This window comes from Clarias gariepinus, chromosome 2 (assembly GCF_024256425.1).
Source record: "Clarias gariepinus isolate MV-2021 ecotype Netherlands chromosome 2, CGAR_prim_01v2, whole genome shotgun sequence".
Taxonomy (NCBI): Eukaryota; Metazoa; Chordata; class Actinopteri; order Siluriformes; family Clariidae; genus Clarias; species Clarias gariepinus.
This window is the reverse complement of record NC_071101.1, coordinates 30125561-30144556: the sequence shown is the minus strand read 5'-3', so window position 1 is coordinate 30144556 and position 18996 is coordinate 30125561. Positions and strand designations below refer to the sequence as shown.

General features: G+C 37.8%; 1 protein-coding gene across 7 annotated transcripts in view; it reads right to left on the bottom strand.

The window, feature by feature from the left end:
- LOC128516958 (neogenin) overlaps positions 1-18996 on the bottom strand; it is a 118867-nt gene that overhangs the window by 50542 nt on the left and 49329 nt on the right. The window lies entirely within an intron of this gene.

Sequence of the window (18996 nt, the reverse complement as noted above, 5' to 3'; positions counted from 1 at the left end):
CATACTTTATTTTAGTTATTTCATTATCATAAGGTTCCATATATTAAAAAATATTAATTGAACATTGCTGAATAATAGATTGTTCTTTAGCAACTCCCAGTGTCCAGCACAGTTTATAATTTTGCATCAGCACCCAAACATACCAATTAAATCTAGTAATAACAGTAACTAGTTAATAACTAGTAAATTACAGTGTTTTTTCACAATGCCTTGTGAACAAACATTCTGCAAGAAATTTGACTCTGCATGTGAAGCATTTTTGGCATACGAGCGCCCGAGTCCGGTTGCACATACTGTACTGTACATCCAGGCCACCTATTCTTCCGTTTGCACATTCAAAGCCGTTCAAAACCTGTTCGTGTCAATGGAAAGTTAAGGAAAGGATTTAGTAAAAAGATAGCACCATAGATCCCAAGAATGTTATAAAGCACGCCAACAAGAAGAAAACAGAGCCACTTTTAGTTTTGTTTTTAAAGCAGTTGGAGGAATCATAAATTAGGCTTAAGCGAGGTTTAATGTCTATTAATTTCATATGTTACTTCAATTACATGTGTTTTCTAAATGTTTTGATAGTTTTTATATGAAAATGTTTTATTATAGTGTTGGAAATTGGTAATATTTGTAACATTTTTGAGGGGATGAAAGGGATTTTCTGCATTTACATTCTTTCCTATAAGGAAATGCGTTTCGTAAATTGCCATTACAACTCGCCTCTGGAACAGATTAAACTCACATGCCGAGGTGCCGCTGTAGGTGAATCATTTGTGTTGGAAAGTTGAAGATTCTTGTTTTACACATCGGTATTAAAGTTCTACAGTTAAAAGTTGTCAATTAACATTATTCTGTAAGATGTTGAGAGAATATCGTATTGTAAACACCATATCACATATTAAAATCATATTGAAAAAGTAAAACATATTGTCCCATCCCTAGCATAAAGTAATCCTCCAAAACAAAAGAATTATCCACAGAGTAATCTATAGATACTAAATAATCATTATATCCATGGAGTAACCCATATAACTTTCAATTAATACTAAATAATATTCTGCAGGATGAATGAACAGGGCTTAAAAATATTGGCCAATTTCATTCTTCCTTTGTGTAAAGAAGGAGCAGCTGCTTAGTATTCTTACACAGCTGGCTTCCCTTTACATGGAGATATATGAAGGTATTATTACTAAGAGTTAACCTTCACCTCAATATAAGAGAATAAAAAAAGATAAGGTCATCTGTAACTAGCAGTCCGCTATAACTTACACCACTACGCTGTGAATTCACAGCATTATACCATTAATTCCAAAATACCCCCAGATTAAATATTTAATGAACTGGCAGCAACGGTGGAGCGTATTCCCTATTTAATATCTTCAAGTCAAACAGTGAATCAGGAAGACAAAGAAACGCGCAGACAACGCTTACTATTTATTAAAGTACTTTATTAAGAGGGCATGTACTCAATCGTGCAATTATCTTATCAGCCAATCATGTTGCAACAGTGAAATGCGCAAAACCATGCAGATATGGGCCAGCAGCTTTGGGTAATGTTCACATCAAACATTAAAATAGGGAAAAGGTGATCTCAGTGATCATGGTTTTTCTCATGACATAATTCAGAATGGTGCAGTAAAGAGAAAACCTCATGTGAGCTGCAGTTCTGCAGATAGAAATGCCCTGATGGGAGAACTTGACAGGGAACAGTGAGACTTATTAGTGAGGCTATGGAAGCTCCTATAATCACTCAGTGGTCACATCTGTGGAAAGCAAAAAAAACATCTTAAAATAGACAACACACCAGACATGGAAGTGGATTTGGTTCTGTCAGCCAAAACAGAAAGCTGAAGCTGTACTGTTCACCAAGGCTGGAAAGTTTGAGACTGGACATGGGATAAGATCAGTATTCGCAAATACCAATTAGCCAAATCTGCATGTCTTTGAACTGTGGAAGGAAACTCAAGCAAGCACAGGGAGAACACAGAGGTGGGAATCAAGCCTAGCCAGGAATCGAACCCAATCCCTGGAGGTGCAAGGCGACAGTGCTAACCACTACACCACCATGCCACCCATGAATGTGACAATGAGTTCAATTAAGTTTAGTGGCCTTCTCAACATCAAATTTCAAATTGAAATATTATTTGTCATATACACACTCATACACAGTACGATATGCAGTGAAATGCTTCACAAATTTGTGTGGACGCAATTCCTTGACGCAATTCTGCATAAGGGAATCGAAGTTCAGCACACAATCCTAGATAAAACACTGGGTTCACTGCATGAAAGTGCACCTGAAAAATCTGAAAAACCTGAAAAGTGCCTGATGCAATCATGTTGCGAATTAAAAAAAAGTTATTTTACCAAAGTTTCCTTCATAGTAGCAGTACAGCATTCTTAAGAAAGTGTTTGGTGAATGAAGTACATAAAGAAAGCAATAAGATGCTCCTCAGAGAACATCACAAGCTTACTGCTGATTGGCTTTAGCATGTCAGTGTGAGAAACAATAGAAAAAAGGTGTTTACAGTAAATAGTAATGAGAGCCACAAAATAAATCACCTGATGTTTTTTTTTTTTTTTGCTTTGCTGTCATGTTTTCTTTTTTAATTCTCTGTCTCTGGCTTTGCGATTGCATTTCCAAACTCTCCGCTGTCTACTGGGTTTCGTTGTCATGTTTCTGAATTCGCTGTCGGCTGTTTGGATTTCCCGTCGTGTTTTCTGAATAATGCCAAACCCAAGCAACAAGATTTTATTTTTTGCCACCATTCATTCGCCGGCCCATGCATTTAAAACAGTGAAATACTCACTAATTTCACAGCTGTGCATGTGCCAGACTTTGTAATTACGGAGTAGAAGTTTTATTTCAGTCTTGCAATAGTAATTACTTGGAGGACGGCCCCCTGACAAATGAGCAGCAGAGATCAATCTTAAGAGTCTCACTAATCTCAGCCATTTCTCCAGAGATCTAAAACCCTGCCACCAAAGCCAGCAGCTGGAGCACATATGGCCCAAAACCTTCATTCATCATGCCGGTGGAGACACCCGAGCCTTACACACACACACACACGCGCGCACACTGCAAAACTCTCCTTTTTCATCACATTAAGACAAAAATCTGAAAGGAGAAACAATTTCCAAGTGCTTGCTTTCTGGTCTGCTATAATCTGTATTCTTTTCAACCACAAGTTTAGAAACACGATGCTGGACAAGACAAGATCAAAGCTTTGCGATTTTGCTGATTACAGCATGAGCAGCTCCTCCTTCTGAGGTTCCCTTCATTTATCTTGCAAACAAAAGCTAACTGACATAGATCGAATACAAAACGTCTTCGTAAAAAAAGGGAAAACGACACCAAGATGTGATAAAGCAACCAACGGAATACGAGTGAAAACAAAATGGGAATATCAATGGTTACTAACCTGACTCTAAATTGTACACACCCCTTAACTAATATTTTGTCAGTTCCTAGTGTATCAGCAGTGTACCAACTTAGCACACTGAAAACCTTTGGACTGCTACCAACCCTTAAAGATGTCCAGCTTGATGGAATTCCAGCGTTCGGCTGGTAACCCTGTTTACAGGTCACTGATTGGATGTCTCATGTAAATCCAAGATCCAATATTATGTAGGCTACAGTACAATTACAACGGAACTTCCCACCACAGCTCCTTAGGCAGAAATATGAGAAAATGACATCATAGGTGGACATCTGTCTTGTGGAGAGATTGCTTTTCAGTTGCGTATGGAAGAGCTGAATGTGTAAAAAAAAAATATCATGTAGAAGTGAATGTTTCACTGCAGCTAAAGTATTAGATGAAATATTGAGCAGTTCCCACTTTCTTGGATTATGCTTTAGGAACCACTGAGCGAGATTCAGAATCTGGCAAAAGCAGCAGCAGCAGAATCAAAAAGTGAAAAGTAAGCCAGCTTTTTTGCAAGCACTTGACCCCGAAGCCTGGTTCATTTTGATCAATGAGAACACGACCGTTCCACGCCCGGGAACTGTGCCGGACCTAATCATACAGTATATGGAAGCCAATCGTATCTAAAATCAGAGGTTGACACGAAATCATCAGTGCTGTCTGTCCCCTATAAAATGAATTGCATTTTTTCCGAAATATGAATAATAGGCATATCGCAAAAATTCTCTTCTCTTTGTATTTAATGGTGGCTTGCAAACCATCTAGGTACATTCTGCCACCTGTCTGTATTGAAGGTACCCAAGAACTGATATAACAGGTAAATAATAATCTACCTGGGCACAGTACAATTTAATAGTGTGACAGTGCCTTTAGGGTTTATGTTTAAGAAATCACACATAACCACAGGTTATTTGATTGAGATCTGGGCTCTGATTGGTCCATCCCAAAACACTCACTCTCTCTCTCTCATGCTCCATACCACTTAGGGTATGTGGGAGGCCTGGAGTCTATCCCAGGAGAGACAAGGCACATGGCTGGGTACACCATGGATGGGGTGCCAATTCATCGCAGGGCACTCAGACACACACTCAATCACACACACACTCTCTCTCACAGACTATGGGTAATTTAGAAACACCTAATCTGCATGTCTTTGGTCTGTGGGAGGAAATTGGAGTACCCATGGGTCAGAACATGAAAACTCCAAAGTAGACATACTGTAGACCTGATGCTTCACTGTCTGTATGATGTTCTTTTAGTGATAAGCTGTTTTGCCTTTGTGCCAGACATAAACATAAACCCAAAACTGTCTATCTTGCTTTCATTTTGCTTAAGGTTGACTTAGCTAGTTCAGTTTTCTGCTCTAAGGGGTTTCCGTCTAGACCGGGGTCTCCAAATCCAGTCCTGGAGGGCCAGTGTCCAACACAGATTGGTGATTCTTCATCTTAAACACAGCTGATTTAACTAATCTGTTAATTACTGGGTTCAGTGGGAGTGAGATTGCTGAAGCGAGTAACCAGTACTTGCCAGATATTCCGGCAGGTTCTTTTAATGCTTCTGTAGGTCTCCCGGCAGCCTTCTGACAAATTTACTTCTCATTTTTTAGTCTATTCATCCTGTTCCCGGTAATGTGATGCTCCATTTTCTCACAATCTTCCATGGAACAGCTAATGTTTAGAAAAATCTTTCCAATCTCTAACTTTCATTAATAACATCACGCACGCTTTAATAAAATAATGATATGACTTCATAGTTACTGTTGAACATAAGTTTGATTGGAATTGGGGATTTTTCATATACCAACTGTATACTTACACATATATATATGAGCAAACTGTGGAAAAGTCTAATAAATATAACCTACTGTTACTAAAGCATTTTTTATGACTGCTGTTCTGCCGAAGGAGAAGAAAAAAAATCTAATGATTCTTATATGCAGTTTTGCCTAGTAAGCATTTATCACAAGAAACATTACAGACTGGATATATGTGGGTGGGTGAAACGAGTTAAACATGTGACAGACGTGTTACTCCTGATTTTACAGTGCTTGCATAAGCCGTGGTATGAATTCGAATTTTCAATCTCTAATTCAGAATGGCAGACTTTGTGCTCAAATATGGGGTCTTCTAGCCAGACCTAATGGAGAAAGACAAGAAGAAGAAAAAAAAACGCCCAATCATAACAGGTTGGTGTGGTGTGGTTTCCCTTTTAAGAGTTTAATCTCCTGTTAATAAGGAGGATAAATCTAGTTAAGGGTATGGAACATAGTATTATATATACGGAGGGAGATAATCTTAGATCTGTGTATGAGTGAGGATACTGCAACCGGTGAAAGACCAAGGCCAGAGATGAGACCAAGAACAAAATCTAAAGTCTATATTAATCATTACTTCAGCATGGCCGAGTCGAAAATACAGACAGGAAGCCTGGAATCTAAATTTGGAACGATGACTGCTCCATGATCCAATTAGTCAAAGAAAGAGCAGACTGAAATGATGTCATTAAAAGGTCAGAGTCATTACAACACCAAAATGGTCTTATTTCCTCAGTCCTTGGTAACTGCTATATATATGTATATATATGAAAAAAACAGCCGATTCAGGAGGAGCTTGTGGAAAATGTGTGTGGTGTGATCTGGGTCAAGAAGGATCAGAGATAATTAAAGGACTCCTTACGGTCTCCTCCAGTTCAGGCATCAGTAATGACCTTACACCTCGCTATAGTAAAATGTCAAATATGGAATCCTGACATTATGTGGTCATTGTGTGAGTCAGTGATGCACATTCATGTTACTGCTCAATTATTATTTTAATACTGAAAGGCTGACAGGAAGGTTGTGCCTATCTACGAACCTATGTGATTAAATGAGCAGGAAAGAATATTTCCTCTAGCAGACCACGGTCTAGACGCAAAACCAGCAAAGCACTTCCACCATGGCAAAAATGGTAATGAAACAATGAAAAAACATTCCTGGAGATCAGCAACTACTCCTTTTTTATAAACTCTTTTTTTAATGGTTGTAGGTGGTTTAGCTCGATCATATACATTTATGGAAACTATTTGATTATTTACCTTAAGTTAGGTCATTGTGAAACAAACGGGTTCATAGATTTTCATCAGCTTTGTAATTTATTTCCTCTCTCTCTCTCTCCGGTGTGATTAGTCATGAGAAAAGAACAAAGTGAAAATTTTTTTTTAAATGACGAAACCGAATGAAACTGTTTAAAGTATGTGTTTATTTTCTGCTTCAAGTTTTAGAAAGATTTTTTTATCCAAGGTGCTAGACAAATTAATGTAGAATGCTACAGAATAAAAGAGGACTACTTCTAATTCTAGAACTAACATAACTATACAGTATGAGAACTAATTACTGATCTTTATGTGTACTTATCACCAGAAAGACTCGTTGTGTTCCTTGCTGATCTGGACGGGTAAAAATAAAAGAAACTTTGCCTAACTTCATGGTTATTAATTACTTTTGACTAACATGGTATCAACCACTTTCCCCTCTAAAATAATGCTTTGATCTGACTACAAACCCAGCACCGCCTGATTCAGCACGATAATAAGCATTTGGAAAGTTATTGCACAGAGAGATAAGAAAGAAAGATAACGAGCAGTCAAACTGAGGGCATGAAATACAGTACTAGACAAACATTTTGATTTATTTTCTACATTCTAGAACAATACTGGACTTTTTTAAAACTACAACACAAATGGAATTAGATCATTACATAACAACAGCGAGAACAACAAGAAGTTGTTAAGACACGGAGGTCAGCTGTTCTGGAAAAGTTCTTGATAGAACAGTATTGTAAAGTTGGAAAACCCATCCAGCACCATGATGAAACTGGCTCTCATGAAGACCTTCCCAGGAAAGCAAGACCAAAACCTACCTCTGCTGCAGAGGAGAAGTTCTTTTAGAGTTTGACAGCAAAATGAAATAAACGCAATTACAGACTTTTACTCATTTTGGCCAATTATTCTTCTCTAACAAACAATGTTGTTTATAACGCAATGTTTCATTTAAAAAAACGCTATATAACCTTATTTTAAATGTGTGAAACGTGACCAAAGTCATGACATATGCCTTTTCCGAGCAAAAGCCAATTATTTTAGTGACGCGATGAGTGAAGTAAAGATACTTTCTGTGCTCCCCTGCACCTGCCTTGAGTGGTTCAATGTGTTCAAAGGGTTTTGGAGAAAGATTAGGCAATAAAAAGAAAGGGCATTACCATTCCCACTATGGGAAGCTGATGATTCGTACCTGTGTCAACGTGTACTATGATAAGGAGCTGTCGTCATGTATGGAAATTAAATTGTGACAGGTAGAGGAGGCTATAAACTGAAGTTTTTGTTTTGCTTATAATGTTTCTCCTGATCTTTAACAATCTTTGGATTGAAAAGTATTTCTGTGCAAGACAACGTAATACTTTTTCGCTTGCCACTTCTTTCTGTTAGATGATAAAAATCACAATCAAAGCATGAGTTTGCTATATTTTTTTTACATAAAAAATTAACCAACATATTATTTATACTAAATTGCATTCTTTAATAATTACAAACACAACTGCAGGCTCATTTGTCTTTTGTGACAAACTGAGAGGTAGAATTATAGCACTCTTAAAACTCACAAAAATAACTTTTACGTATGTACATGACTTAAATTATCATGACAAAATATTTTGTCATTCAATCCTTTTTAACACACTTGCACCAGGTAGGTACACCTCTAGTCCCGACTAGAGAATAGGAATAATTCTTGCATCATTTGGACAAAAACAAAACTGAATTCTTATTTCGCTATTAAACTGTTCATGTGTACACATCTTTTATTTTTCAATTCCAAAATGATAAGTGCTGTTGATAATGGACAATAATACAGCATCCAACCATACGTCCAACACGAGAGGAGTTGTTGGCACACACTCTGTATAGACCATATGAACCAGAAAATATTTACACACAGCGAGATAAAACTCACTCATAAAACACCATCATCATGATTGATGTCATGCACTGTGTGTTATATCAAAAACTTTGACCTTATCGCCCAGATCTAATGTTACTAATCTAGACTAATCTAGTTTTAAAGGCTTCAAGAGATGATTTTAAAATTCACTAACTGTAACAGGAGAATCAGTTCATTTGAGTATGTGATTTGATTTGTGATTTGAGACACAATGCTAGTCTGCAGTGAATGGTAGACGGGGAAATTTGTCCATTTTTAATGAACTGTGCTAGTGTTTAACTCACCAGAGAGAGAAAACGAAGAAAATATTATGTACCCTATTCATTAAAAAGTGGCTTGTCTGAAATATGACTTCCAGTAACAATTTAAAATATTAGCATTTTCTAACATTTCTAACATTAATTTGTAGAACAAATGAATAAAACAAAAGAATGTGAGCTTCTCTTGGGACCTCATTTGTAAATCAAGCGACTCCACGATCGGGAGAGACCCTGACCTGTGTGGTCGCCTGAATTCATTCATTTCTTTCTGCTTTTTTTTTTTAGGAATAACTTTTAGAATTACATAGATATACTGTAAGTTTAGCTTCTGTGGCAAAAACATTGCCATCATCCACAAACCATTGATATCGCCAGTTCTCAGTTCAAAACCAGCAACATTCTGGTAAATTGAATCATCTGGTGTGTGTTGAAAAAAGCTTGGCTTGGTTCAAGATGAAGCAGCTTTTCCAAAAACAGGGAAAAGCCAGAAGTAGTTTTTTTTTTTTTTTTTTTAATCAAGCATGTGGGTTTGGAATAAGAAGATTAGAAAAGTGCAATATATTAATACATTTTAATAAAGAACAAATAAGCAGGAAATAATATTAAGCTTTTTTACTCAATAGCATCAAAAAAAAGAAGAAAAAATAAATCCTGCCCACTTCTGGACTGCAAATTCAAGCCATCTTTTCTATCTGGTAAAAAACAATGGTGCTTTATTGAGACATAGAAGATGGAAACACATAGGCAGCCTCAAGACAAACCTTGAACTACATTAAAGCAAAGATCTTCGACTGAGTTAAAACTGAGAAGCAAAAGAGGAAGCTGCAGGAAAAGCTGGGTTGGCTGGAGATGAGGGTTTGAGCAAAAAAAATGCATTAAGCAGTAGAACTGAAAGGTGAAGAGATACTGAGTGCCTGAACGTGCACGCACGCACACACACACACACACACACACACACACACACACACACACACACACAAACAGGTTAAAGACTAGTTGCATAAAGTAGAAGGTGTAAGATGTGTGTAAAACTATTGGCTTACACATTGTTGGCTGTATAAACACTGGAGAGGCCACTGAGACTCTCTCCTGCATAATTCAAATCAGGTCTTCACTAATGGTGGATCCTCCAGGCTGGGGTTACTCTCCCTGCTGGGACTGCACTCTCGTCCCACAGAGGCATTTAATCTGATAATTATTGGTCTTCTCTCTGCCCTCTTAGTGGTATTAGCTGTGCAATCACCAGGAGGTGACGATGCCAATTACACAGCTGCACAGCTGAAAGCTGTACTGTTTATACAGAGTGGAATAAAAGAAATCAAATAATATATATTAATTAAATTTTTTTAAAGTCAGACTTTAATAAATGACATTATGTGTTAAAATCATTTGTTCACATATTACATTTTTTCTTAAAAAGAAAAGAATTAATTAATTAATTAAAAAGAATGAAACTGTATGGAGGGCAGTGACGCAATGTATAGGCAAGCCAGTTCATCCAATACATAATCAATCTTACCAGCTAATCAACTGAAGTGTATAAATTGATCTGTCCATCCATCCATCCATACATTCATCACTTATCATGTGTAGGGTTGCAAGGGGCGTCAGGGGGATTAGGGCACAAGGCGGAGTCCCAAGCACAAACATTCTCCCACACCATACCATACACTACAGGCCATTTGGAAATACCAGTCAGTCAGCTAAAAATACATGTCTCTTTTAATAGGGAAAACCAGAGTAGCCAGACGAAAAACCACCAAGCACATGGAGAACATGCAAACTTTACACTATGGCTGTAGGTAATATTCCAGTCCCCATCCCTGTAGGTGCAAGGCGACAAGGCTAACCATTAAAACATTGTAACAACAAGAAAATCTTTCATCAAAAGAGAAAAAACTTGTTCATGTTATTGTCTCATGCATGAGAAGACAAAGTGACTATGCTATGCAGCCACATCTAGTGTATTGACCCCATGTAGTGACAAATTTTTTGTTTTTCTTTCTTGTAAAAAATTTCTGATGTCACCAAATTCTGAATTCATTTCTACCTATCTGTGTTTCTATATAGCGTAACACTGGCTGTGACAGTTAAAATTAAAATTGAGACTGTTTTAAGGAAAAATAAAAGCCCTACCCAGTATTAATATATTGTTCCTTATAAAGTGACCATTCAGAGCAATTCATATGGTAATTATTGTGCTCTCACAAAGAACGATCACTGCTACGTTCATCTTAAATGCGGGAAGCCAGAGCTTGGAATTACAATATTTTCACCCTCTATGCGTTTGAGTTACCAAGTGGGATAAACAATGACTGCCTTCATGACAATGACTGCTTGCTGTAGCCCACAATCTAGACAGCTAACTATATTGTAAATGTCATGTGAGTAGCCACGTTGATTCAATGTCACGTGCCGATTTGTTGATTTGAAGTCAGTTAAGAGCTTTCTCCTCGTCAAAGGTTAAAAATAGCAATTATTAAACTTTAGTGAAATGCAACTTACTCTAAATTCGCTTGTAAACTCTATAACAAAAAAAGGGTATATACTACTCTTCAATTCAGTACAATTGAATTTAATTTGATTTATACAGTGCCTTTAACAATGGACATAAAATAACTTAACAGATATCCAGATATCGATTTAGATTTAGATGGTTTGGAGTAAGGCATATGGACCTCCATTATTTCGCCTATTTTGTAGTTCAAATGCATGGCACGCTGAACAAGATGTAATCCAAAGATAAAATAAGTCAACTTAGTAAATGTAGCATACATTCCAAACGAGACCTCTATCACCCCAACCCCCACTCTGCTCTGTTTGATTGGCAGCTAGATCAATGGCTTCTGACATCAATTGTGCTTTAACAATACTTAAGCAATATTATATACACATAACTTAAAAAAAAATTTAAACAAGAGCAGATCCAATGTGCCAGTAAGTAGAAATGAAGCATAACATAAAAAAATTAGTACTGAAATAAAAATCTGTCCTTCCCTTGGTATTGGGATGTTCTCGCTTTCCCAAGGAATTAGACCCCCCCCCCCCCCCCCCCCGATTTAAGGCTGGGCAACCATATCTCCCTCAATTTTAACCCAGGCCCACTTATATGTTAAAACGTTCAGGCTGGTCTCACAAGCTCCATGGAACAAAGTTAGCCTCAGCACAAAATGCACCATTTTTGAGTTGTGAGCATTCGTTTGAGACCCGCACAGAACCTCTCTCCTCTCTTGACTCCTAGGTCAACTGCTTCTAGCTTAAGTGCCAATGAGACACATCATGTCCACTCCAAAAATCATCCCATAGAGAATGAATTGCATTTTACATTGCAGAGGCAATGAATCAGCAAAAACTACCACCCTCCCTCTCACTTTCTTTCTGATACTTACTCACTTTGACAAAACACCCCCCCCACAAAACTTTTACCCGGAGAGCCGGGTCTCCTGCCTTGTTTAAATTTTAAATGAGGAAGATTGGTCAAACCGTTTGGGGGTTAAGAAGATTTGTTTGCGACCTGATGAAAAACGGATTTTCCCATAGGAAACCATTCATTTTGTACTCTGGCTTATTTTCACACACACACACACACTGTCAGTCCATTTTTTTTAAATACACACATGAAACTTAACACAATTAAAGCCCCCTTTCTGGAACAAAAAAAAAAGAATGCAAGCTGTAGGACATACGGTTCACAAGATATCCAGCAACGTAACCTTTTCTATGAAGTTAACGCAAGAGATCAAGTTACATTGTCTGCTTGTGAGTCAGCTGTGCACTGACAGCCGTGGCCGTTGCTAAGCCGACCAAGCATGCACACACAAACACACAAACACACACACACATATGAGAGGTAAATAACCACATCTTGGGAAGCCTATGGCCAACAATAAACCATTTTGACCTTTTTGGCAAGACAATATGATGTATCTGCACACCCTTACTTCACAATTTCTCCAGAAAATGGTTCTAGCTGGAAAAAAAATTCACACTGCCATGGACTGAAAACAAGCCTGATGTATAGAAACAAACCAACCCAAAGAAGGACGAGTAACAAAAGCAAGAGGCTCAGAAATGCAAAGTAGAACTGCGGAGTTTGATGAAATGGCACCATGCCCCAAAGAAGTGTAATGACGATGAAACAAGATGCTGAACAAAGCCTTGTGGAGTAGGATGGAGCTGTTTTAGGACATCCACGCCGAAAGACGGACTCCCTCAGGAAGAAACGATTGTCACGACTTCCCAGATTGCACCATTTCAAACAATAATGGGCAGCAGCAGGGACCACAACTGACAGGCATTTAAAAAGAGCACACAAAGGAAGAATAGCGGGTCATCCCGGCCCAGTGGAGTTAAATGGATTGTTACTAAACCACTTCCTGTGAATACCTGCCACTCGCCACTAATCAAGCAAGAAATAATACTTCAGATAGTATTCAGTATAAAAGTCTTAGTAAATGTTTTAAAGAGCCTGAGAGACAGAAAAAGAACAGAAGATGCATGCAATTTTCTTTTATGTGTTCGAGGGGGGAAAAATAGCATGACATTTAAGTGTGGATCCATCCCCGGAGGAGACAGAAGAAAGTAAAGTGATAGCGGCAAGGCATGTATAAACTTCACATGTAAACTTCTAAGGGTTTCATTTGGAGTTTAAAGGGCAGACGGAAAGTTTCCACCCAAATCTTTGAAAAGTTCAAACTAGTGTTTTGGATGGAATTACACAGCTTTCAGTGGCTTGTGGCTGCACAAGTGTTCATGACAACAAGTTTTATAAGAGACTGAGTAAAGGGATTTGAGGGAACACGCCTCTGATCTCAGACGCCACGCCACACCAATACAAGCCATTATTACACGTAATTAGATGTTATTTATCATTCTGAAAAGTCATACTGCAATACGTGTTTACATGACTATTCATTTTCATGTAAAAAACGGCCTCTGATTCTGTTTAATGCATGCCCTCTGTTTTCACTTGGGAAATGAAGAAAAAAAATAACATGCATTTGGGTGTGTAATGTCCTAATATATCTGCTATTTTCTTTCATTAAGTTCCATATATTTTTATCATGCAAAAAACATATATAATAGTTTGTAATTTATCCTGCCTTATCAAATAGCACGATAATAGTAAAAAAAAAAAAGTCTTAGAAAATTGCTCTGCCCTACCTGCTACTTGCTCCCAGTGTAAAAGAAATAATAATAATAATTTCTCTATGCTTCTATAAATAATACTCTTGAGTTTGCTTTCATGGTGGCTGACTTGAGCTAATGAAGATATAGCGCTGGGCGCTTTCACTTAGAGACTGATGTACCTCTTATAGCATTTACTGCTAATCTGCATGCCAGGAGACTGCTACAGTCAGTGCTGCGGTAATGAAGTCTGCTGTGGTGAAGCTTGAGGGACGTTAGTACAGTATAATCTATTACACCTACCTCAACAAAAAGGAAAAAAGGCACCCTTGTCGTAAGTGTGCATTTTCTCTGCTTTTACAAAGAGCAAGCTGAGTTCCCTATAGTACATTATCACTCCCAGTGTGGAAAGGATCCTCATTCATTCTAACATTTTAACTCACTCTCAGTAATCTTACATATTTCAAAGTCGAAAGGTTTTCCTCCGTCTGTGAGTAATAGCAGAGGTGCCAACATTTTTGAACATGTTCAGATAAATCGTATGAACCTCTCTGCATCTAATAACAAGAACACTGATGAAAAACAGCTAATGACAGCCATGAGAGAATATCAAATTATTTTGCTGTAATGCACACGAGATCCCCGAATCGAGTTCATCATCTCTCTATTTGTGTGGGAAGATGAGGGCAGAAAAATGTGCATGAAGTAATAATACTGTAAAAAAAAAAATGGTTTGCAGTGACACTTTCCCAAATGATAAAAAAATATATTTAAAAACAAACTCATTTCATGATATCTGGTGGTATAGTATCCAGTATAAATCTAGCTCTTCTTTAAACTATATACCTTTACAGAACAGACAATTCTTGTTGTCTGCTTTCTCCCATTATTTTCTCCTTGTTTGGTACTCAAATAAATTGTGAAAAAGTCAAAAAGTCACATATATATTCATTTTCATGTGAAAATAAATATCCACCTGTATTATTCTGATGCCTCCTTAACATAATCTGCTGTTTTTGCCAACATAATGCCAATCACAAGCCCTGCCCTACAGCAATATAGAGGATATAGAACAGCTTAACAGAAAACAAGCTCTCTCTCTCTCTCTCTCTCTCTCTATCTCTCTCTCTCTATATATATATATATATATATATATATATATATATATATATACACACAGTATTATCTGTAGAACAAATTGTGTTATGTATGTTTATCATTTCTCTATCATTATGTCCAAAACCAATTAATATTTTCAAACATACCTCAAAAATTAGTAATAAAATAACAATATTTCCATGCCTAACAGACCAGGTTTCAAATGAAATAAAAAAAAAATAATAATAATGTATGGTGCTAGGTTTGCATGAAAATTAAAAAGGAGCATGCGTTACAAAGTGACAAAGAACTAGAACTCCTGTGCAGCAAAATTCTTTACTAGCTGAATGAGCACCCATCCCCACAGCAACATCCCATGTACTAGTGGAGGTTTTTGAAATTGGATGTTGAGAAAGCGCATGTAACTATGAGGGTCAAGCGACCACACACTTCTGACCATATACTGTAGTGTATTAGATATTGCTGTTATACAACAGTTCCACAAACACCATTTATTATCAACAGATTATGTATTGGTCATATAACCAGTTCTTTAGATAAATACGCTTCCGTGCCTGAAGGAACTAACTAACCTGGACTGGCGGAGCTAGCGACTCAGCTAACCATCAGTTAGTGTAATTAACAAGGGTGAAAGTAGTTTTTAATTCTTACTGATAGCCAAAAGGCGAGCAACATGGACATCCTGTAAATTTAGTAATTTTTTTTAAATATTTTTATTTATTCCACTTTAGAACATCAGCTCTGTTAACCTCCAAGTTCAGGGGGATAAATTCCTATTAGCGGTGAATGGAAAGCTAGGGCACTTCGGTGTATGATCACTTTTTTCCACACACCAAGTAGTGTCCTTGATTAGGGGTTACTGAGGGAATTGGGACTTAGCCTTGTGTGAGAAGCTAGTTAGCTTTCTAGCTTTGGCTAAGGCATAAATAAAATTACACACAGACTATTTGGAATAACTTAGAAGCAATCACACTAGCCAGGCAGTACATTAATCAGTCTCAACAGTTAAGTCTCCTTATTTTTCCCATTTAATGTGATTCCATTTATTTATTCTAATTGAATGCTTCCCACTGAATCTCTTATTGTCCAATGGAAGTTGATTTTTCCAAAACATGTGAAGACATGTCATAGAAATGTCATGACAAGGGCTTTACACAAGAGCTTTCCTTTTAGACACAGGGGAACTGTGTTTAAACATCTCACATTAGCACAACCCTGTATTACTGACCTGACCAAGAACACACACAAACTGCCTGTTTAAACATCACAGCAAATATCAAAGCCAAGCTGCACCAACATGTGTAAAGGAGAGTGACCCAGTGTGTTTTAACACTTTGAAAAGGCTTCCATCCTCTTGTAACACTTCCGCTCCACAGAACAGCAGAACCGCTCCCTAAAGCACCGCTACTTGACTTTCATTTCTCGCTTTTGAAAGAAGGAGATGATGAAACTGTGTAGAGAAGAGAATTCTGTCCAAATTGATGACCATCACAGACAATGTCACAAAGCCTCAAATTCCACTGCTGTATGTAAATGTGGTTCCATTAAAACCGATGCTCAGAACCACAGAAACATGTGCAAGTAGTGTTCTATTTCAGTTTCTTCCAATAAAATGAACGCTTGAATGTAAGTGACTGGGCCGTGAACACACCACGTCACTTAGTTTATGCTTTCTATACACTGCAGTCCTGTTCTCTTACTTCTCTCCTTTCACTACCCAATCGAAAATCCAATGATTTGTTTATGTCATCCATAATTTCAAAACAAGGCTCAATGTTTTTTGCATTAAAAATTTTGTGGGTTTTTTTGACAATATAAAACTGCTCATCCAAAAACTGACGAAAGGTTATTTATCCCTAACTGATGCAGTGATCAAGCAAAGAAAACAACAGCTGAAAATGCTAAAACTGGGTTAAGAAACGTGAAACGTATTATAAAACCCGATAGGATGGTGAACCATCATCTTTGGGGGAAAAACATTCTGGATGAGCAAGATTAGAAATCACTTGAACCCTAAATTAATTCAAATAGGAAAAAACAACAGAAGAACTTATGGCTATGTTTAGGAGTGAAAGTAGGAGCATTTCACTCATACACAATGCAAAGAGAACTCAAGGGATTGGGACTAAACAGCTGTGTAGGCTTAAAGGGGTCATACAGGCCTACATGCACTTTTTTAAGCTGTTTGGACTGAAATGTGTGTTAGGAGAGTGCGTACACAACCACTCTACGATGATAAAGAGCCGCCCAGTGGTTTTCTTTTCATTTATTACAGTAACATCCCCCTTCTGAAATCAGGCCAATCGCAAATGCCTGTCGATGTGACGCCACACCACAAGAGGCCGCTCCTACACTAGTTGATTGACGCTGGTGTTTTAGCAAAGACCCGCCCCGAGTGAGAAGACGCTGTCGGCCATTGTTTTTCGCCGCTGAAGCAAAATGGCGCCTAAGCGAGTGTTGTGTACAGTTGTTGGGTGTAATAGCGAACACAGCAGTCGTCATTCACTACCTAGGGTTAGTGACCTAGGGTACCTACCTAGGGTACCCACCTAGGGTTAGGTATCTGAGCCACTGAGGACGCAGTGGCTGAATTTAGTTTTTAAAGCTAACGTCCCCGCCGATTTACCTAAATGCGTTCATGTTTGCGATAATCATTTTTCACCAGACTGCTTTATAAACGCGGGTCAATATAAAGCAGGTTTTACTAGGAAGCAGCTCCTAAAAAATGGATCTGTACTAACGCTTCGTGTTCCTGCTTCATCTTCACCAGGCTCGGTGAGGGTGATTTATTTTACTATGACTCTTTGCAGATCGCCTTTTCTAATAATCACGATAAATGCGGAGTGTAAGTTAACTTACACTCTCATAGAACATGGTTATGGCTTCTTCTCTATGTACATCCGTCTCTATATAATCCCTAATCGCCCGTTTATAATAAACAATGCATTAAGGTGATTGTCTAGTTGCAAACTGTGTACGTAGTCGGAAAACTATATTATGCTTACCTTTGTTACGTTAGATGGTTTATAACGATGTCTGTCGAAGATTAAGAAGTCATGTAAACACATCAGTAAACACATCGCGTCCGTATCTCTCTCAGTAAGCTTCTCCGCTTTATGTTGTTGTTGCTTGCGGCAGGGTAACAGTCCGTTAATTCATGCCCATGCAGTGATGAGAAAGACAAACGGGTCGATGCATGTCCATTCTTTTAATTACTGCGTTGTCAGGCGATATTACAAACTTCCGCGTAGGTTCCGTACTTAAATCAAACCAAAAACGACTGAAGAAAACAGGCTCGGGCTCTATAATCCAGCGTTTTCCAGTTTGGACTGGGGTTTAGTCGGGCTCAGCAGAGGTCATGAGCATTTAAATTAGCATGTACTGAAACAGGTTGCTGAGAACAGAGCTAGTTTTTACCAGGTAAAAGTAGTGTTTTTTACACAATCCTTTTGAATTTTTAATTAACGTATAATACAAACTTTTCATTAGGACCCTAAAGATCATATTAACATTTAATGAAAAATGGGATGTGTAGGACCCTTTAAGAAAAACACTTAAGAGTGAGACTGATTGGAGACTGCCAAAGTGCATTGGGAAAAGGTCATGGGGTCTGATGAGTCCAGATTCACCCTGTTCCAGAGGTCCAGGGCATCAGCATAAGAAAAGTGGTAGATGAAGTTATTCCCAAGAAAATAAGTTAAACTGACTCCCTGAACAAACTAAATGAGTTCTCAATTAATAGATTTTTTCTTCCGTAATGGCATGGTCATATTCTACGATGACAATGCCAAAATTCATCAGATTTAAATTGGGAAATAGTTCAGGAATCATGAGACATGATTTTCACACATGGATTAGCCACCAAAGAGTCGTTTTTTTTTTTTTTCTGGAAGTTTAATTGGGCAGTCATTAATACTGTATTACATATGTGTGTAAGGGGAGAGAAAGAAGTAAAAAAAAAATGGGGACAATCATGAAAAGAAGTAGAGAAATGAAGAAAGGAGAACGAAGAACAGGAAGAGAACAGAGAAAAAGCAGAACTTAGAGTGTTAGAGTGGGAGAAAGAAAGAAGAGAAAAAGAAAGATCAACTATGGAGAAGGA